General features: G+C 29.8%; 1 protein-coding gene across 2 annotated transcripts in view; it reads left to right on the forward strand.

Annotated features, from left to right (window-relative positions):
- LOC126835490 (zinc finger protein 236-like) overlaps positions 1-24,530 on the forward strand; it is a 93,774-nt gene that overhangs the window by 15,937 nt on the left and 53,307 nt on the right. The window contains exon 3 of one of the 2 annotated variants that reach the window (XM_050568118.1): positions 2,511-2,577. The exons of the other annotated variant lie outside the window; for it this stretch is intronic. The gene's annotated coding sequence lies outside the window, so the exon portion shown is untranslated. The remainder of the gene's footprint in view (positions 1-2,510; positions 2,578-24,530) is intronic. 2 annotated transcript variants of the gene reach the window in all.

The raw sequence follows: 24,530 nt of genomic DNA on the forward strand, positions 1-24,530 counted from the left end.
AAGTTCTATCGTTTTTTAATTCATCGTATATTTTATTTGCAACAGCTAACGTCGGAATTGAAGTAAACAAATATTAAAACGCATGAAGCGCGTTTATAAGTCACTCATAAAACTATACACTTACGATTTGTTGTGCTAGGGAAACACACGATACCATTTTAGCTAAACACAATGCGTCCAATAAAAAAAACGAAACAATTTAAAGTAACAATAAAATATGTTTTTTCACCTTCCTTACTTTGCATTTTTCATTAATGGCGAAAAAAATAGACCTGTTTTTTCTGTTCGTTTTATTAGGCTACTATCTGTCAAAATTTTCAGCACGCACATTGTCTTACCGACACAATAATATTGTGGTAAAACCGTGTACCAGGAATAAAAACAGCGTGTATAGGCGAAAAACTGTTCGTGGGAGTTATCCAGAAACGGCTTACGATGAATATTTTTCAACTACTATTGTTTCGTATCGTACAAACAAAAATATCCTCTTTTTTCTTATTATTTTTTTTCTCATACTACCCAACACACGATTACAAAATTAATGCCACACACGATGCACTAAAACATTTCAACAACATTAGGATAAATTTACATTATATACATTTTGCATTATATTATAATATACTATCAGTATTATATTAACAATATTTACATTGATTTACATTTTTCTGTGATGTATAAAATATTAAATACGTTTTTTTTTAAATTAAGGTGAACGGAAATAGATTATATAATTAAAGGGTAAATGCAAAATCATCTTCAAAGATATGTAGGAAACGGATTTAATTTTTTTTTATTATATCTTATATACGGGGGCTAAACAGCTTACTTTTAATTTTTGTACTGAAAACTGCGTTTCTAGTTTTAAAATTGTTTTCCTTTTTTACAGTTAATCTAAAATAGTTAATCTAAACAAAATATTGGCCTTTTAGACCTCATCAAATCTGTTGTAAGCTTATATGTATAAAAAAAAATGAAATCCGTCTGAAAAGTGACTTCTACGAGAGTAAACTTTTAGGAAAAAGTAATTTCAATATAATTTCTTAATATGTTGATCAGTTTGTAACCTGTGTTCAAAATTTTGCAATATTTGTTGAAATGTTTTAAAACTAATATTAATCATTTAAGTAAATTTAAAATGGTGTATCACACTAGTTTATAATTATTTTAGTATTTCTTTAACTAAAGCTCACTTGTAGAAAACCGGAAAAACTTAAGTAGGTTATCTAATTTTGTAGGATAGAAAATTGATTTAATCAGAAATAGAAACATTTTTTTTTTTTTAAACAAGATATCCAACTACATTTTTTAGTTAACTTATTTATATAAGGTAATTAAATTATATGTTTCCTTTTAATTTGACAAATATAGGTACGCCATTTACCTATAATTTTTAATATTATACTAATTATACTTAATTACTAATAAATGAATTAGAAAAGTATTATAAAGTATTGTGTAGCCCAAAGGTTCTAAAACAAACGTTCTTCTCTTTAAATAACAAATATGTCATATAAATAATAAAGTTTGTAAACTAGCTTGGCCATAATACACATTTCAAGTTTTATAAAGTCTAATAATTACTAGTTACATATCATAAACTTTTATAGAAAAAAATAAAAGCAGGTGTTATAAAAATGATATAGATAATAGAACAATAGTAAAATGTTGTATTCATACATTTTGATAAACATGAAAGTTTTAACTCTAATTGTAAACCATTTTATGTACTTCATTGTTCGAGTAAAATTCAAATTACATTAAATGGAGTCCTAATACTATTAGCATAACAAAGTTATTTGGTTTTTAATTATTTAATTCTATATAAACTTGACGCGTATACAAAAATTACAACAGTTTAAAAAGTGTAAGGTTTTTACCGTGGATCAAATTTAAATCCTCAATTTTTAGTTAATGTAATAACATTATGACTCACTTCATGCAGGTTTTAATTCCCCAATTTTATGTACTTAACTCATATACATCAGGTTGATTATGATTTTAATCATGTGATGTGCAATGGTGAATTTATTAAAAACACAATTATCCATTGATATGTGTTTACAATCAGATATAGTTTCCAATTATGAGTCTGACAAAAAATCGCCTATATACTGAACCCCAATAAACTAATATTATAGCAAGTGTTGCGTCCTCTTATATGATACATTTCCTTTAAAAAACTTTTTTGAAAAAAATATTAAGTGCTAATATATGTATAATAGTGTATAGACTATGAAATATAAATATATATGTCAGTTGTTATTCATATTTTGTTTAATTATAATAACATTCATACATGAATCTCGTGTGCTTTTTAAATGTATTTAATTTAAATTTACTTTGTCCTTAATCTTCTCCTTCTTCTTCATCTTCGCCTTACCCTCCCAACTACATGTTCAATGGCGATAAATTTTAAATAATACCTGTTTGTATTCAAGTATTAATTATAATGGAAAATTACGCTTAAATAATTATTTGTTAAATAACATATTTTTTTCTTTTTTCAGGTCAGTATAATTTTAATACAGCGAAAAATGAATAATACAATTTACTAGAAAATACCTAACCTGATGCGTGAGTATCAAATACCAATATTTACAATTACGTAACACAAATAAAAACATATTATCTTCAATTTTTTTAATCATAATCTCTAAATATAAAATTAAAAAAACAGCACAGTGTGTTCGGAGAAGTCACAGGTTTTTAACTATTGTTATCACTGAAAGTGATAAAATCACAACTAAAAACTTCAATTTTGAAGGTTAAGGGGTGAACTTTTTTAATTTTTGGCCGAATTAAATATCTTTTAGAACCAAATCTGTTCTTAGATTACACGAAGTAATTGGTTTAGTGGTTTATATTGTATCCTGGGTTCAGCCACAAAAATAAAAAAACTTAATGCGAAGTATATCTTAGCAACTTTAACAATTGTAAATAATAATAATGAGCAACAAATGTTGGCCATATTTTTAATATTGACTATTATTACCTTATATTAAGTATCAAATGTGTATGGTCTATTTTCTGAGTCCTGATTAACTTTTTACTATTTTTAAACCCGGAACATTTTTGTAGCTAAAAAATTAACAAGTTATTGCATTAATTTTGTTACTTTGGCTATTATTCGATGTTTTGATCTACATCCTAACCATAAGAGAGTCTAAGGTATTCATTGATACTTAATAAGGCTTTAATCAATGTTTTGGCGTTTTTTTCGAAATCTACTTTTTCGACATAATGCCATTTTTTGCTTTCCGCATCACCTATTAGATATTTCATTAAAATAATTATTCTACTTTACCTGAAATATAATTTTTTAGCGCAACAACAAAAATAATCAATTTGTTTTCATTAGTGTAAATAGCCTAATAGTGATATAAAATAATGTGTTTGGGCGTGTTTACTCCCTTTGATCAATACGTACGTTCACATATAATCTTAACAACAAGTCTTTGTTAGTGGAACTAAAAATGTTTATTATCCTAATGGAAATATTTATGAGTATTTCTATAGAGTTCAATTCTATTCACTGTGACGGGCTGCAACCCCGTGTATGAAGTAAAATTATTTGTTCTGTATTATGAAAAAATACGAAGCTCTTTATCTCACAGCAGCATACATATATATATATGTATTCTATAGTTATCATTTTCCCGGTTAGTCACTAAATGATTTATGCATTGGTTTATCCTAATATTTTATGCATACAAATTCAAATTTGTACTCAATTTTTTGTATAGTTTATTTATGCTAATCACACGCTATCCAAAACTAGTTTAACTATTAATCTATATAAAGTTTCCAGTATAAACGACAGAGAGGAATACAAATTTCAACAAACCTATATGAATAGGTAGTATAACGATAATTTATAATTGCGAGCGGATGGTTTTCGATTATAGTTATTTTCCTATTTCTAAATTGATCCAACCAACAACGGCAGGCCATCGCATTGAAATGTAGCAAATTCATTAGTGCTGATCCACTTTTACATTTTGAGCCGAGCTTAAAATGTCAAAATAGAGAACTTGTATAACCTGTTGTGTATACATAATATTGAGATCGTATATATTCGTTTAATCAAACCATTCATCTATTATTCTATTTTAGGATTTAATGGATACTTTCTGCTTTACTAATACAGTCGCCATTCCATTTAGTATTCCGTGGTGACAGGGCTTTAGAGTCAAATAGGAATTTGAAATAAAGACATTCAATTATAAACCTTAGCGATTTTTCCCCAATAAAATTTAAAATTCTCATTCTAAACTGGAAAAAAATGTATTCATAATTTAGTGACAAGCAATAATTTGCAAGATTTCCAATCTTGAGTCTTCGGTTTACTTTACATTCTTGTTTAATGTATGTTTATACTTTATGATATAACTTTACAACGTGCAATTGCCATAATATCTCAAAAACGAGTGCACAATGTTTATAACATACTTTGAGTTTTTATTGATTTACGGCAAACATGTGTGTCTCGTATACAATCCATGTATCTTGGCAACTTGAATGAAAAATCGTTTTTACTCACAAAAAAAAAATATATTAAATTAATGTTCTTTAACTCAACAACTCCGGTGTTATCGTGTCGCACCGTATGTGTCACTGTATAGGTATGTACATATGTGTATTTGCTCCGGTCATGTACACGACCAAGTCGTACATGATACAAGTAGGCATATTTTAAAAAGTGGATAAAAAAAACTTATTTGTATACTGTTAAATAATGTATTTGTATACGATTAAAGGCTCTTCTATAAACGCAGACATGCGCAGGACGAATATAAGGAAACTGGTTCCACGTGTACGCTTTGGCTGTCGAGTCTAAGCGCGTGGGTAGGCTGTTCTTGGATGGGTGACCGCGTTTTTCTTACTGACGTGTGTCGTTTTTTACACACTGTAGGCACCTACATAATATTATAATCTGGTCGTTATTAATATCTAATGTGCAAACAACTTGACTTGAAATTGTTTGCAACAAATACACTATAAAGTATCAACAGCTGTCGCGATGCTATTTTGAATACAAAATTATCTTGAGTCAAGAATAAATTCGTAAGTCTAATATCTATAAAATTAACATTTTAAGTATAAAATGTTTATACTTAATCGTTAACAGTTACCAATACATCTTCGTTCTAAGTGACCAGTAATTGAATTCAGGGATAAAGTGGGTTGTTTGCTCCTTGCAAACACATTATGTAAGTAAGGTTAGTACTAACCTATCACATGTATTCAGAATCGTATCACACAGAAGAAACAATTATTATTATTTTTTATTAGAACTATTGTATTGTGTAGCTATGTGTGTTGCAATAATAATTTTAAAGATAATTAATATACTGTTCACTGTAGAACAGCTGTGTTTAGATTTATTTGTTAATATTTATAATAATTTAGATATTTCAAGTATTGTAATTTTCGATAAAGTTAGATATGAAAATACGTACTGTTTTGTTCCAAAAATATTTTACCGTGAATTGCATAATTTAAATAATAATATAAATTATGAATGAAATGAAAACCTTCCCAAAATAGATTAACATTAATTACTAGTATTTTTTATATTTTAACAATTTTACAATGCTTATAAAAGTAAGTTTTGTACCTTTTTTAACGAAGAAAAAATGTTGAAAATCATTAAAATAATTGTTTGTCTTTTGGGAGACATAATACACTATGATTATTGTATTATCCTTTTACAGATAAAAACATTTGTTTACTAAATAGTTCTTAAGTATTATCACTTCGTTTAATTGAGTATTTTCATGTTTTTCTTATATAATTTTTATTTTCCGGGTTGTGTTTAAAATAATAACTAAGCGTATTATATATTGTATGTTCATTTCAAAAACGTTCGAGCTATATTTTTCCTAATGAATTTCTTGTGTTTCTAATAATTTCGTTATTACGTTGGCACTCTTTATTTTTCGTTAGCCCAAACCCATTAGGATACATTGTAGTCAATCCGTCCTGGTATTTAAATGATGGCATATTACAATGTTTTACCAAAATTATTTTAACGTCTAAAATTACACAATTAAATGCATCGTCCGATCATCTATGACCGTACAACCACGAGTCACAACAGAATTGATGGATAGGCAACAGCACCGTTGTATGGTGCCAGATATTAGGGTATTATTAAAAACGTCCCTAGAGAAGACGAAAGGTACAAAGACGAATAGTGTTATTTTCACACGATATTGCCGCACAAGTCGTAACTCAACTTAGCCGCAATAAAAATAATAATAACAACAATTATTATAATTGATACTGACGGTTTTATGTGCTTGTGTGTGTATCTCTGTTTTATATAAAATGTGCAACACCCCAGCGACCGGCGAGACAGGAGAGAACACTGACCGTCGTCAACATTATAATTCTTGTGTGTGTATGTATGTATGACAGAGAGGAGATGACAAGACTCAAGAGCCTACACCGTCTGGCTCATTTTAAAAATAAAATAGCTATAAAACGAGCCAAAAACAAAAAAAAGATATATTAACAAGACTAGGACAATAACGGAAAAGCGGTTAAGCTCAAATAAAATATAGACTAGCAACAAGTACGGTGTTCGTCAAATGCCTTTACTTCGAGTCACCGTGAAAGTAGATTGTGGTTTTTGGCCAATTAATGGTATAAAAATATTTTCTATTTTTATATATTATCTAAGGAGTAAGGTTTAAAATTATGTAGTTATTACTTATTAGCACAATAAATAGTTTATATTTAAAACAGTAAATTGTATTTGATTACAATATAATTGTATTAATCATATAAATTAAGGGGCCTCATAGACGCAACTATGACATCATGAGATGGTTTAAGACAATGATACAAATATAATAACAAAGAAATAGGTTTACATTCTAACAATAGTATAGATTATGCCGCGCATAACAAACGAGTATTTAAACATTTTTTTGTATAGTTGTATTAAAATTATTTTATGAAAATTGATTTATCAAAAGCAATACGTACATTACGGCAAAACTGCCGTAGGATTTCAACACTTCATTTCCTTCCTTCCTTCCATTTTTTTAACGTGCTAGTCAAGAAAATCCCAAAAGGAAATTTTGGTACAGTAAGTAGCCGCATACCGATGTGTATTTGCACGTAGAAGGGCATTGTCTTATACAAAAAATGGGTTTACTACACACAATGGCCATATAAAATGTAATAATAGCTGACAATCAACACCTAAAAGAAGAAAAACATATACTTACGGCAAGCACTTCAAAACAAGGAATATACACTAGCGAACATTAGTAAATCAATACAAAAATTCGGAGATAATACATAAACAATCCAAAATCTGGCAATCACTATAGAAAATTAAATTTAAAAAAAAAGATATCAAGAAAATGAATAATATTGTTACCACCTATACGAAGGAGTTACAGATGACCGCGTCTTCAGAATGGTGAATTAACTCAAAATAATTAATAATATAGTATTTAAGCAAAGTATAATAATTGGATCAATATTTTGAAGTTCAAAGAATAAAATGCTGGAAATTCAAACACCAGATGTTTATAAAATACCAAATCATACATAGGACAAACTGGGAAAGCAATAAAAGAACAAATAAAAGAACACGAGAGGGATGTGGACTTCAAAAGAATAGACAAATCTGCGGTAGCCGCACACGGTAGCCTAACATCCAGTTCGACAAGGTAAAAATATTAAACAAATTTTGGAAAAAAAGATGTTCAAAGAAGCAGTAGAAAAATTAAAAATGCCAAGAAAGTATGGTTGGAAAATTAGTAGTACGTGGCAATCAATTATTCAACAGAAATAAGAAAGAAACAAATCTAACCAACTAATCACCATAAAACGATAGAAACATCTGTTGTCGAAATAAATAAAAATTGAAATTGTAGATAGGAAAGAGCAAAATTTAAAGAATGCTTAAAGAGTTCAATGGTCTTAATTAGTGAAAAGAAAATACAAACAAAACCACACGACACCATTTGGTCGAGAAAACACGGTTGCAACTACAGACATATGTATAAATACCGACAGGAAACAAACTATGAACTCAGTATAGTCGCGACAGTGGAACGGTGACTATTTTTTTGAAAATAATAGATCCCAAAATAATCTAACTAATAGTTTAATCAATAAAAGTTTTAACAAATTCATAGAGATAACAGTTAGAAACGATAAAACTGTATAAGAAAAGCTCTAAAAAAAAATTTAAAAGTCACATACATTTTTTAATTACAAAAAGAAAACGACTTATTGTTAAACGTTTTTTATAACACTGGCAGCACTTAAAAGTGTGTGATTTCGATTCACTTACAATTATTATAAGATTTCACCATTAAGAAACGAGATTTCCTTAAAAGTTTTATAATTATAAGGGGTAGAATCGATACTCGATGTCGGTCGATATTAGTGGTATCGTTTTTTTTTTTTTGGTAACCGATACTTGGACAGATACCAAAAAAATAATTATCAATGGTAGGTAATATAGTAGCATATTTAATCTATGTTAATATTAAAAAAAGCCGCATAATAGTATTAGTTACAAATTATTATACCTAATAAACACTGAGAATATTATATGGATCCGATGAAAACGTGTCTGAAAACAACTGTCAAGTGTTCTGAAAGTATCTACATTTATGAACAAATTATTAAATGTCCTGCGTTTGTATGTTCTTAATTTTTAATTTGCGTTTCCCGTATAAAACGTTCAAGATTATTTATCTGGATTGAAAAGAATCATTTAATACCATTTTAATAGTACATTCGTGCTGTAAGCAAATTGCAAAAATCGTTGTACACTACGGCAACAGCGAGTCAAATGATGTATGAAACTCTTATTCGCTAGACCTATATTGTACGCAGAGTCGTTATAAATAAACGTGCGAGTAGTTAATAATTTTTGTTTTTTTTTCTTCTATATTTTTGCCAACATAAAATAATATAATGTACACAACACGCTCGCAGTAGTTTTTAAATTCGTACACTCTCGGTATCAATTTAGCAAGACGTTATAATATTATGTATTATTTCACACTGGATGATAATAATATTATGTAACATTATAAAGAGCATCCAGACGCTCACGACACCAATTGATTAATGTTTAATGCGTTCTCAAGCTATTTTTTATTTTGTTATCTTAAATTTGTAAATAGAAAATGTTTCTCGCGTGTTGGCTGCGTTTATGTTATTAGCAACTCTTAAACATATGTAACGAAATTTATATTAATGTTTAAAAAGTAATTATTATAATAGTAATAATGCGGAAAATGTTGTGTATACAACTCAAATGGAACGCTCAATCAACATCGGTATCTTCTTCGCTTCTGTTTCTATTTGACAACAATTGCAATTTGATAAATCTACCCTAAAATATATTGTGCTGTACGCTATGGTTTACCGAAACAATTCATTTCTATTAAATTCCCATAGACGTGCGCTTCCGTACACACACACACACACACATACACAGGCAGAAGGTTCAAAATAGGGTAGTCGACCGTGTAGAATTATACCCTAATCATTTCAATGAGATTTAGAATCTGTACCGGAAAACGGGGATATTAGAGTTACCTAGGTGTATTTACTATTATTGAGTGTTGCCGTTCTAGAATTATTAGGCACTCGTACGCGGATTGGTCACAAGGGTCCGATCGAGTTTTAGGGTGCGGAACACGTATTGGCCGTAGATACAAATTATGTATCACTTATTTTGAAATGCCAGTCTGCGTCAACCGTTTACATAATATAGTAGGCTAAAAACCGAATTGAAGGGATTAAAGTCTTGCGACTAATCTAAATATTATAGTGCTATCAGCGTTGTCCGAGAAACTAGTAGAAAATAGTATAATACATTACTATAAATGCATAATGTGTATCTAACCAGGATATTATAACATTAGTTTTTCAAAATTTGAATTATATTTATTATATTATATTTAATAATTAAGAATGACAAGTTTTTGTATATTTGTGTGGCGACTTCTAATTAAAAAAAAATCTACTGGGAACGACATAAAATTAAAATCATTTTTAACCTTACGGTATTTTTATGTTAATTTTATTTTGTAATGTAAAATGTTTTTACATTATTATATTATGACTTTAAGATGTGGCAAGACTATGATTGGATTACAAATTTAGGAGTTTTACATTAAAAATAACTGAACAGTTTCAATTTGTGTGCGGATTAGAATTCACACTGACAATTTAATTGGTTCAAAAGCTATGAAGAATAGACTATGTGTACAACTTGAAAAATTGCCATATTCTAAAATATTCTCTAACATAACTCAATTTTGTCAGTTTAATTTTGTTTTTAAACTGAAAACATTTTTTCTTTGTATAATTGGTTTTGAAACCTGACGTAGCAATATTTTTAACTTCTTTCACCTTGAAAATAATTGCTCCTCACCTAGGCTTATTTTATTTTGTCAATGAAAATGTATAATATAAATCTGTGACAACTGTGAATAAGTGTGTTAGCCGATTTCAGCGATTTCATGATTGGCTTGCGTTTTTTCATCAAGTTTCTAAATGTACCTATTATTAATATCTATTATTTAATCAAATTTAGTAATATACATTATTATTAATACCTATTATTTAGTAAAATGTAGTAAATATATTTTTAACTGTTAACTAATGTTGTTCTTTGCCAGATTTTAATTAGGCCAATTTTTTTAAGAGGACGCTCCTCACCCGTAATTTTTCTACGAAAAATGGTTTTGCGAGGGACAAGAATGTGAGGGCGGTATTTAGAGTAGCCGTATACAATTTTTACAATGGATAGAACTTATCTACGGGGTAGCGTTTTTAGTTGTTTGATTACTTAATTTCAATCAAATACATTTATTTGTAAATATTCATTATTTTTTCTATTTTTTATTTTGTTTATAAAAAAATATGAAGTATAAAGATCGAAAAAATAAAAACGTTACCCCATAGATAAAGTTCTTCTCTATACATTGTGAAAATTTGATAAATTTACTGTTAATACTGGTTTCACATACTTGTCCCGCGCAAAGCAGTTTTGATGGGAAAAAAAATTGTAGTTTATCCTACAGAAGTGACTGTGATAGTCTGACGAAAAAAATTGCAATCAATTAAGTATCCTCATTACTGTACTAATAAGTATATATTATAGTTCAAACTCTAATTTAAGATTTTTCGAAAAATTGCCTATACTTTACTCCTTAGAAATGGCCTGGGTAGCGTCCTCGCTACGGCACTCATATTTATTAAGGAGTAAAGTATAGGGAACTTTTCGAAAAATCTTAATTTAGGGCTTTAACTGTAGTGTATACTTATTAATACAGTAAAAAGAATTCTTTATTTTTTGTTAGTTTTTTTGTCAGATCATCACATTATAGCATTAACACATTTAATTATATTAATAAATAAAACATTTTTTTTAAAAAAGACACATAAAAAGTCGCAGAATTGAAGATTTTATAAAAACCAATATACAAACACATATAATGTTATAATCTTTATGCTGAAAAAAATTGGTTTTTGTCTGATCACTGTAGCCCAAATGTGAGCGATTCCTTCAAAGTGTGTTTTAAGGTCTCAAAATGTAGCGTACGTCAAAGTAAGAATTAATTTACTTAGAAGTATTATTTCTTTTAAATCGTTTTTTATGAGCTATGGAAATTTTTGATAGTTATAATAAATACCAAAGTGAAAGGATCTCTCATCAAAAGAAAACTGATACGATTTCTATTTATTTGTACTTATTAAAACATTAAAATATTTCAAAAACTCTTAAAATGTTATCCTTTAGGATGATACTTGTTCTATTTAATCAGAGTAAAAAACCTTGCTGGGGTTTGAATGTGACAATAAATTAATGATAAAGAAACGGTACATAGTTTTCTGCTTGTATAAGTCTTCTAAATATCCGCAAAAGCCTTGCAAACATCTACCGTGGGTTAATTGCGCGAAAATATGTTAAACGCGTTAAAAGTCGAGTCGTCTCTTCTTTGGGTCTTACAAGTTTAACATCCGTAAGAAACCCGAGGGAGGAGAATCATTATGATATCGTTTTGATGGTTATCTTGTATACGAGTTGAATACCATTAAACAAAACGCATTTTTTTATACGGTCGTTTAAGAGGAAAACACATCATATGAATTCAACCAATCACAAAAACTGACTACATTTCAAACGTTTGGGTTCAATAAATCGAGAGAAAAAAATTCACTTGACAATGAAACCCAATCACTTTACCAAGCTTAACTTTAATCAGTTCATCAAGATAATCGAACAAACATACTGGGAAAATTATAGGGGACAATTCTAATCCGCATAGCCGCTATCGACAGACATATAAATTACACAGCCAAACACACGTCATACACATACGCAGATAGAATGCCAAATGTTTTGACTTTTAAAAAGAAAACATATGAAGGGCAGAAGGGAAAAACGGTAGTTGTCACAATATGAATATTTAAGAGTATAGCAAAAACAAAGTTCATGAATTCCTCTACCTCTACACAAGAACAAAAAAAACACATTAAATGATACTCTAATTATAAATGTATTTATTTAAACAATATTTTGACATAAATAAAAACAATTATTGGCATAAATCGAAAAAAACTATTTGAAAAAAAAAATTGTTCATGTGTGACTACTACCGTTTTTCCCCTGTGCCCTTCATATGCTCTTACTCCCATCACGAGATTCGAAAAACAAACTTTTCCGCTTCTTCTTTGATGGAGCAAAATTACTTACACACACGTGGGAGTTGCATAAATAACGGTTTTACAAAATTACTCAATTACTCGTGGCAACTTGTACTAAACTTAAAATTGAAGCACATAGTTGATGCAAACGGTCACATTATTTTTCTAACTATACATTATTGAAACCCGCTGCCTCTCACACTAATTTTAAGTACTGATATTTTCATAGTAATATTACGTTTGATATTCATATTTTTTCTTTACCCTAATCACTGTACTACCACAAACGCACATCTGTCACTAGACTGCAGCTCAACTTTTAAAATGAAAAATATAATTAAAAACCTTTTATTCGACTGTGCAGTAGTATTTCCCCCGACCTCGTTTTCTTTCAGTTTAATGTAGTCTCTGTCCGAAAAATTAATGGATTTAATTATCCCTTATCTCAATGGCGTCTGGCGTTGAGGAAAGGGCAGCGGCACGGGGGAGAATAAAGATGAGCTTTTCCGTCGCCCGTGTTTGCCGTCACCCATCATTATGTACGCCGCGTCTCCAACATAAGAAAAAGGCCGTCTGCAATTGAACGGGAAGCATTTGTTTGTAACCCACAATCCTTAAAATTAAGCAATACAATAATAATCAATAAAAATGATTAAAAAAATGTATAATAAAATTGAATGAAAAAGAAAAAAAGATCGGTATAATTGAGGTCTGGTATAGAAACACCAGCCGCGTGGTTGCCGTTATATTATAATATCCATAAAGTTAAATCTAGAGAATTTTTAAAGAATAGAATTAATTTAAATTAAACGTATTAGTCAATAAGCGATTTCCTCCCAAAAATAGATAAATAGTTGTATTCACCCAGTATTATTATTAGTCATTAAACATTTTTATTAAAATTTAAAAGTTTAGCTAGCAAAATATTCGCAGAACTCAATTGTCTTTAAACTTGTTACAATTTACTACATTTTCATAAAGCCTAGAGATTGAAAATTTCCGGATAAATTAAAATCAGGAAAAAATAGGTTTTTTTTAGCATTAAAAGAAAAATTGGGAGGAAAGAATAAACTGTATGGCAACATATACTACAATTTTACATTAATATTAACTAAGAACTACTTACCTTTTAGTTATTTTTATTTTAAATTCCAAACGGTGCGAGGAATATATTGGTTTTATTACATTTTTTTTTTTAATTTAATGTTTTTTATAATTTTTAAAAACTTTTATGAAACAAGCACCTAATTACGTTAAAGTAATTTTGGATTTAGCCTTCACTCATCTGGGATACTTCTTTTTTACAAAATATACAAGAAAATATGACATAATATATATATATATAAATATATTTCCAAAAATTAAAATTTTTATTTTGCATTCTCTGGTAAAACAATAGTAATAAAATAAATGTAAATAATATAACAATTGACCAAAATTGACATTTAACAACATATTTCAGTTTTATATCTTATTAATTATTATTATTATTATAATATAATAAATTATTCAGTATCAGTCTATTACAATTTTCTGTTCTTCGGTAAAATGAACTTATTTTTTTCTCTTTGGAATCCCATTATTAACTTGTTAGATTAACTATTGGATCATCTATGATTTAATTAGTGTTATAAAAATCAATTTGTTTTGATTATTATTTATACGGAAATATAACTTTCTACTTATTATATCAGATCTCAAAAAAATTGTGTTTTTCTGAAATTTATTATTTAAAAAAAAGTCCCAATTTTTACATTTTTTCTAAACCTTAAGAAAAAAACTGTTTTTCGGGAATTTTGATCTCTACTTAAGCCGCCTGTCAATTTTTTGATAGATCAAATAATTTTTTTCTGTGAGTTTTTAAAGTTTAGGATTTTTTCTGTATTATTCAATAAGTTATTTTTGAACTATGATGCAGGCATGTGGCGGAGTGAGATAATGCGGCAGTGTATCAACGCACAGTCGCTGGTTCTAATCTCAGCCACTAGCGGTTTGTTCCTTCAGGCGGGCAACTGTCTGGGGGAAGAAATGGCCACCTGTCTTAGGAAACTGTAAAAAGTAGAAACCCTATTTTTGTACAAAAAAGGGCCTGTATGCGTTATTGCAAATTAAATATCAAAGTAGATACCACTTTGCTGATAATATTATATGTTTATAAGTTTATTGAAAATTACCTATACAATGTGCCCTAATATATTATACTGTAAGGAGGCATCTTAACAATAAGTATACACTTTTAAACCTTATGCTATTATAAAAAAAGTAATTCAAATTATTTTACAATAATAATTAAAGCGCAAATTATAAATACCAAATTTTATATTATTAGTTTATACTGTTATCAAATAATAAAAATGAATGTATTTACTTTATATTATATTATAACAATAATTATAACTAATAACAAGTGAAGTGATGAGAATCAAAATGAAATCAGTGAGTGTTATGAGTGACGTTCATTAGTTTTCTTTGATATCCCTTTCAAAACTTGATGAAAAACCTTGTAATCAAACACAGTATCATTGATAAACATAAAAAAAATTTTTTTTTGAATAAAAAGTTACATTACCCTTTTGGTTCTCATCATTTCAAGTAGCTAATGACTAATGTTTATTAATAAATGTATCGTATTTATGTAAATTGCATAGACAAACGGCTGTTTGTCGTTGCGACCACCTCGTTTCAACAGGGTTTGTTGAGCATTTGCCCGAAAAGCATCCTCGTAGGCAACACAACGTGCACGCTAGCCAAAGGCAAGCCTTTGACCGGGTTGGTTAATATCATTATTATTATCGAATAAAGTTAAGTTTAAGATCACAATGTTTAATAAAATATGAGTTTTTTTTGTGCTATATATTTTAAACAAATGCACATCTGTGAATATTCGGAAGGATTAACTTGATGACGAGTTATAATCATTAAAAATTATTGTATGAAAACTTTATAAAAGATTTTCAATATTATAAAGTTTTGTTTTTCCGACGTTGGTATCTGAACCGCGAATAATCGACGTAATCCTTTAATATTGTTCTTATCTATACTTGACCGCGAACGGTTTCAAAAAAGTTCCTCAGTCGACCGTGGACCAATGGGACTATATAATTGAACATTTTTAGAGTCGAGGAAAATAAAATACCATAATGCGAATACCATTAAAGAAAAAAAGGCGGGACGTTTGCCAACTGAAGCTGTCACCCCGTTTTTTTTAATATTTATGTTTTTTTTTTACTCGGGAAAATCGTGCCAGCTGACGGTAAATAAAAACAACGTCCTCGTCAAAAACGCATTACTGCGTGCTGCCGCCAGGTTCAATATTATAATATAAGAATGCAAAGCGAAGACAATAGCGGCCGTGATGGTTATCGCGAAGATTTTTGTTGATTTTAATCCAGAAAAAAGACAGAGAGAGGAACGCCGGAAGAAGCCAATGTAAGTTGAGAATTGGCAATTTCAAGAGGGCGGCAAGGGGTGTGGTGATTCGAGAAGATAAATCGCGCTGTGGAATAATAACGTTTTTGGCGGAGAACAAAGATGTTATAGACTTAACTTTTTAACATTTACTCGTATAATAACAACAATAATAATAAAAGTACACAATATAAAAAGGACAATAGGTACAGAACCGTAAGCCGCCACTGTAATGTGTCTCTAAAAAAACCCAGTTTTAACGTGAAATCGTCCTTTTGTCCGACACCTAAATAATATTATCGCCTCGGTCAGCGTTGTACTTACCTCGTTTTTATTGTTATAGTGCGGGACATAATTACATTGCCCTACCAGCTTAAAGCAAACGCAAAACCAGTAACCACACGACAACGCTATTCAAATTTATGTTGCCTTAACTGAATATCGTACACTTTACATAATATGACTATATTCAAAAGTTGATATAAACTTTATTAAAACGTTTTAATTTTAAACATATAATGTCTAATGCAGTACGGTGGTGTGCTAGGTATATTTTAATAATATATTTTATTATTTCCTACAGTATTATTTTTATCAATCTTGATAATTATTAACCAGTCGATTAAAAAAATTATAATATTCAAAGAATTCATCAAAACTATTATTAATGCTTCTTAACTAAAATTATCCTATTCGTATGATCTATAATATAGTTTACAATTTTTATTACTTAACAACTAGTTTGGTCATAGACTATAGTAGTAGTAACCGTTACTTGGAACGTTGAACCATACTTATTGAGTAGCGATTTAGTCTAGACACTGTTTAAATATTTTACTTTTTTAATTATTTACTAAAATATTGTGTTTATTAAAAATAACAACTGAGTAGTCACTTGAACGAGAAGGTTAAATTTGTTGGCACGAGAAATAAACACTGAAACTAAAAAAAAACTTTGCTTAAAAACAAAGTTAATAAGAAAACGGTATTATTTTTAGTTCAATCGATACTTTTTAGTTTTTATAAAACTTTTTTTGTAGGTGCGTGAGTAAAACAATAGCTGTGTTTACTTAATTTACTTTTATTAAAATACAATAAACGTTGTTGTATAAATGCAAACTTTATCATTAAAAACTGGCAACGGACTAACCTCGTCCAGACGACAAAAAAAACCGTTAATATTTTTTTAATATTTCAAAATAAGTTTACAGAAAAACAATTTTTCAGAGCACTTAGTATTTATTATTAATTATTAATTTATTGAATATATTTTAACACTCGAATAAAATTTATACTAAATTACCTATATTTTTTTTCTTTTTTATACTTTATCATACAAATGAGATCAGTCAGCAAATTCTTTCATTTTCAGCCCGTCACCATTTTTTTGACTCACTCCACATATGTTTATATATCATTATTTCTAAAAATTCAGACAATTGACTAAAATAAATTTAAAAAATTACTTTTTCTCTTACTCATATATCTGTAACAACTGTGAATAAGTGTGCAAGTCGATTCTAGTGATTTTATAGGGGAGCGATTTTGAACTTGACCAGCTGCCATAAATCAGGATTTCATTTAAAACATTTGATTTTTTTATGATCCTCTTATACATTGATAAATATCTTAGAGGTACTCAAGTGGTTTCTTTCAAGCTTAAAATCGCTCAACAAAAAAAAAACCCCCATAAAATCACTGCAATCGACTTACACACTTATTCACAGTTGTTACAGATATTATATTTTATACTTGGAAAATGGACTTAATATTTTAATACTTGGAATGTCATGGGACTTTTAACATGTACTGTATAATTTATTTGAATCTGTCATTTCTGTCAAATAGTCAAAACTGTAAAACCGTATTGTACAAAAAAAAATGATTATTTTCCGTGAAGACTGTTACATGAACATTACAGTACCATATTATTTTGCACTTATCGATTATGCGTTGGGGTCTGTAAAAATATATAATATATTATTATGTGTATGATTTTAAATTTATGCCTCAACGTCGTATGTCGTATAGTGGCGGTCGCGGCGTCGAGTTTATGATATTTAATGTGACGTTAAGAAATAAAAATAAATAACTCGAGCGCGGTACACACACACACGCACACATAAGACGGATAATGGATACTTTGTGTTATGTATATCGCGCTCGCGCCAGACGTGTATATCAGGCCGGATGCGCAATTAATCCTCCGGTATCCGATAATCTTCTTCTTCGGTTATTTCTTTTTTTTTTTTTTTTACCTATCTTTTTGCTCGGTACGAAACTTACGACACACATGCATACACTATATATATATATATATATATATATATGATGCCGATACGTGCATATTGTACAAGCGAACAGGGTGAACGCAAAATACATAAATCACCGACAACCGAGTAGTTGACCCTCGGCGCAATAACCCGAGAAGATAAATAATAAATCGAATAAAAAAAAAATAATAGTAATAAAGTCAGTTTTCTTTGGTGTTACACAATTATAAATAAAAATGCATGACGTGTAATAATATAACCATTATTCATTATTATTCCTATTATTATCAACCATTATTTCGGACGATTGTCCTGAATTGAGCTTTTTACTTAAGTTGGTTTTAAAACATACCATCTTACGATGTCAGAACTGACCAGTCACAATGTTGTTGGTACCCATAATAATCATTTGAATATGTGAATAGCCCAAAACGTCATATATTTGCAGCTTGTGTCAGTAGCAGTAAACATTGGAAAATCTTAATTTTCGTATAATATATTATTCGAGTAATGTTTTCAAAGTATATTATACATTAGTTATCCACTGTAATTTTATTCTCTGTTAACTCCATGAATAAATTTAAAACGGTCTTACGCGCGACTCGTAGTACACGTGGTTAAGTACCGGAAAATTAAAAAAAAAAATTCAAAAGACAATTATTCAATACCAAAAAAAAAAAAGAGTATAAACAAATAAAAGCTTTTACCGCGACTCCGTTAATGCGTTTTTTCCTCGAGGGATATAAAATACCGAAATAGTAATTTCCACCAAGCTTTATTTCCTTTCTTTTTTTTTTTTTTTACCGTTTAATCCGTGTAGCCGATTTAATCCTTTAAGTAAAAAAACAGGCTTTTGCCTATAAGAAGCGTCTCGCGTCGTCGCGATCCCGAGCACGTTAATTTAATAAATTTATCCCTAAACGTTTTCTGTACAGACTGGAGTAGACTGTGTGTGGACGGACCCTTATAAATTGTAATATATTATAACGATTATGCTATTGTACGACGACGGTCCAGGTGTGTCCCTTGGCGGAGCCCTCGTGAAATGAAAAAATTAAAAATGGAGCGAACAATGGCCATTGGCCCTCCTATCGGTTTCGGGTCAGGACGGACGCACGCGATTTTTTCGTTTCGGTTTCCCCTCGGCAGTTTAATAGTCATCAAACGCACACACACGTTCATACTATTTCTATACATGTATATATATGTAGTATATATTATTGTATACTTGGCAGACGATTTTTTTAGCTCGTGTCCGCACTACGATAGGACGTTGGCGCGTCTAAAGGCCACGGGAAAAAGGTCAACCGCGACAACGAGTTCACAACCAAAATGTCCATACTAAAAAAAAAAAAAAAAAGTTATGCCAATATTGTATTTAACTGTACGCATGCGGACTGCAATATTTCACTATAGTATACTTAATTATTTTACATTATCGACTGTCGGTTATGTGAATAAAACTTAAATACAACTAAAAATTGAGAAGGCGTCTTACTTACAGTTAACCAATTATTTACTTAATTTATACACTTAAGCTGTTTGACAACATATTGATATATTTAATATAACCATAACTAATCATTTAAACAATTATTTGGAAAAAGGCTTATGTCGAAAACTACGATAATGTACAACATCGTGTAACATTATAACCAGCAAAAATAAATTATTATTAAAAATTTGCACAATATGTGGAATCGTGTAATTTGTTCGCAGCAAAAGGGTCGGTGTCGTGAAGTTAACAGTGTATGTTTGTAATATATTTAGTCGGTAATAATATTAACATATCGGGTATTAACTTTGTGAAGATTAGGGGTAAGTGTTGGAAAGACCATATATGACCGTGATAGGAGAACATTATATATAATATATTTATATACACCTATTATAACATTATAGGCACCGACGGCAGAACGTATCCGTCAATCAGGTCTCGAAGGTTTGCGGCTGGCCAAATGGGTTAACCGTGTCTTGCGGTTCCGGAGCACAAGCAGCGGCAACACCACCATTATAATATACCTACATAATATACATATATATAATTTAACATTATAGGTCTAAACGGCAGATATTCCGGTAGTTTTCATTTTTGTTTTCGTATCCTCTCGACTTCGACACACGCAATCGCATACTAGGTATATTATTTTATGTGTTTTAACTTTATTATCTACAATTGATTAGGTATTATTATTATCAGTGAATTCACCGTTTTCCGCCAAAATAAATTTAAAAGTATTTCTTAAATTTTGTTTAATAACGTAAAAAATATATTATCGTACATTTATTTAATATATTATAATGACTCTAGTGAATTAAAATGTATTGTGTTTATTATATAATTGTACATTTGAATTCGTTTGTGGAGGCGAAAGTATAAATCACGAAAGCTAGGTGGTTTGTATAAAAAAAAAAAAGGTTTCGGTTACGGTGGAATAAAGGGTAACGGTACATTTTTTGCATCACCTTGTTTTAACATGACCGAAGAAAAGAGAAAAAGTAACTTTTTTGTTATCGCCAAATAAAACAATGTTTTTTGAGGTTATGATGTAGACGTGGTAAATTATATCTTTATATAATAATAATAATTATTATTATAGTAATAATGAAATAACAGAGCAAAAACAACGAAAGAGAGAAAATTTATAGTGGCGGCGGTGGATAGAGGGGTGAGGGTGTAACGACGACCGGCGCGAAAAAAGGCACTAGGAAGAAAAACGACCGGAAAAGTTCTGCAGTAGAAAGTTTTTATTTACAACAAAATTATATACAAGAGAATAAGAAAGGAAAAAACTTTAACCGAAATTTATTGCAGCTTCTGAGAAAGGGTTGCGTTTTTCTCTCGTCTCCGAGAGATATTTTTTATTGTTTTACTTTGTTTTTTCATCTTGGGTTTTTATCACTCCGCCGAGTTAATACACATCGTCACCGCCGCAAAACCAAACGTTGTAAAACAAAATAATACATATGAAAAAAAATGATATTGGACTAACTATTTTATTGCACATATAAATGAAAAAACAATATATATATATTTATATATTTATCAATAAAAATAAAAAGTAAATTATGAAAATATTAGATAAATAATACAATTAATATAGTGAGCGTATTGGATAAGAAAACCGAACGTAGCCTATTATTAAGGAGGGAAATAGAATAGACGATTTTCATTAGAACTTCACTCAAAACTGATAATTGTATATTTGTATATTAAATACAAATTTTCTGAGCAACAAACGAGTTTTTTAATAAAAATCACTGTATAGACAAATTTGAGATCGAGACTATCTAAATTTTTACATTACCGATTTGTTTTATAAAATTACTATAATAAGTTATAACTATAACGGGATTAAGGTAATTTGTACAAATCGACTTATAACTTTGTATAACATATTTTTATATACGTGGCGTGCGCCTCTTAATGCTAACAATCATAAATATACAAATTTGACTATCAAACTAAAAAAAAAGTAGTGTTTATTAAGCACGGAAATAATCATATCGTTGCATTAGCAGCCATATTTTGTAGTAGTAATTACTGAATGGTGATTCTTTTAACACACATACCTATTCATTAGTAAGTCCGACAAAAACAAGGTAGCTTTAAGCAAATGTTAATTTGATGACAACAATGTTATTTGGTGCGTATAACTACAAAATCTAATTTTCAATGATGCAACTAAACTCATATTAATCAATAAAAAAAAAGGTTTTCCGTGTACTTGAAAATGTTTGCCATCTTCAACGCACTTCAAATTCTTATTAATAATAATCAGTTTTCGTCTGAATAATATGTATTTACTGTTTAGTGCATAAAAACCCCGAAGAAGAAAATCTTCGAATAAAATAATAGCTCTTTCAGTTTTAAGACTCGAACGCATTTTAGAAATATTGTTTTCAAGCTTTTATGCATATCACACAATACGTGCTTTTTGTGCAGTTGAAAATTGTATTATTTATTTAATTTACCGCTTAAGTATTATAATAATAATAATATATTATATTATGTACCCGTGTACCTTGAGCGCTTATTACCTATAACTACGCTGGGAACGCGGACGCATAGTGTGTTTTAAATTATGTAATGAAATCAGCCCGGAGAGGCTAGCGGGTGTATACACATGTTTTATTATTTAAATATATATACCGACGAAAACACAAAACAGAAGACTTTTTCGAGGTTATAAATCGCCGCGGGCGGAAACTAAGTGAATAATCGCCTCTGCCGAAGACAACCGCGACATTATCCAGGTGACCTCCGCACCGCATCTCGCGGCCTGCAGGATCGCACATGCCGCGTCTTCCCCTTTGGCTTGTCGTGCACAACGTAAACCACTGCGGGTTGTAATAATTTATACCGCCAAGACGTTGTATATACACTGACCGTACGGGTGCAAATGAAGATTAACAATGGGTTACCACCCCCGCACACACGGATGAAGCCCCAATTACCTTCAGTAGCGTGCGGGGGTGGTTGCCGCGCAGAAACAGGAAATCCGGTTTTTCCTGCGGCCGTTTTTTCGGCTTCTGCAGTGACCGTGAGAACTTCTTGTTGTTGCCGTGAATCGGCTTTTACACCTTTCTATTATACAGTCACGTTATATTGTTGTTGTGTGTGTGCGACAATAATTATATTTGTGTTTACAATAGTACGTATAGGCCGTACCAGCAGCTCGGCACTTTTACTCCTGCTGGGTGCTGTTCGCGTGCGTTTGTGAGGTCAACCGGTAGAGGTCAACTGTAAAGACTTTGTCCCGTGTCGCGACCGGCACGGCAGTGGTTTATAAACAGCACCCCGAACAAGGGATGTAAAGGGGCGCACTTGCCGTTTATTCCGGGACAACAATAACGACGAGCCGATGAAAGAAAGCGACAGACAGGTATTGGGATGGTCTCGTTTTCGGTGCTGGAACAGGTTTCATTATACCACAACGGGTCGCCCTAATTCGATATCGTTTGAATAATATATTGTAGTAACATATAATATAATTATTGTTACTATATGTCAAGAGGGTTACAGGTGAAGTTTTGTCTGGTGGCTTGTACCCCTTAAAGATTTAAGTGCTGTTGAGAAAATTAACTGCGAAATTATTAAAATAAAATAAACAATATCTCGTTGATACAAATATGAAAGTTTTATAATTATTATTTAATATTAATTATCATTATAAAAAATTCTAGAATTTGTCCTATACCTAAGTAGAAAAAATATATCCAATGGTCGCAACCAAAGAAGTTAACGTTATAAAGTAGAACAAATATTTTTAAATTACAACCTTAATAATTTCTCTTTGTTAATAAAATAATATCACAATGTAATCTTAGTGGTGTTCATAAACTATTTAAATTACATGAAATTAAATTTTTTTTTGCTTTTATTGCGAGAATATGGATAAAAGTAGTCTAGGGTTTATTGGCTAATAAGAAGATCCTAAAATATTTAACAAATTCTTTGGCATTACAGCTTTGTACAATGCAATTATTATTTATAACTAATTAAGCAGATTAAAACATTTAAATATAGACCACATTTAGTATCACGCTCAACCTTTTTTTATGTAGTACAATATAGAAAAAGTTCAACGGCAAGTGGAAGACAATGAGAAGGGAATAAACTGTGGACAGTTCTGAGTCTACACAATTATAAGGCTTACCTAGTGAAATTAAAATCAGATTTTTATTATCTATACTTAATATTTGATTTAAAAAGATAATACATTGTAATGGAAAATTTATGACATAACATTCTTATTTTAAAATAATGTCAACTACTTTGCTTTTTTCACTAGTTTACTACACTGCTATACATTTTAGTACCGTATTTATTGCGTTATATATAATTTATTGTAAATTTATTTTTCAAAGCTTGCAACCTATTCAATTATACAAATATATGAATATACAAAAGTTTGATTTGTCAAGAACGGCGTTTACTATTAATTAAGTACTAAAGTATGTACTTCAGGAAAATTATACAAATCATTATTTTTAAATAGGTCGAATAGATAAATGGTAGGCTTTACTGTTTATATATTTTGTCTTGGATCTACACTATACTATAGTTTTCCAATATTAGAACGATATAACATTTTAAAATAATAATTTGTTTTCTATTTCTATGGCTCATTAGTATCGAGTCTT

The sequence above is a fragment of the Adelges cooleyi genome, unplaced genomic scaffold (assembly GCF_023614345.1).
Source record: "Adelges cooleyi isolate 19-005CV unplaced genomic scaffold, UGA_ACOO_1.1 ACOO_flye_CR_arks_rails_tigmint_CR_PRNA_23, whole genome shotgun sequence".
Lineage (NCBI taxonomy): Eukaryota > Metazoa > Arthropoda > Insecta > Hemiptera > Adelgidae > Adelges > Adelges cooleyi.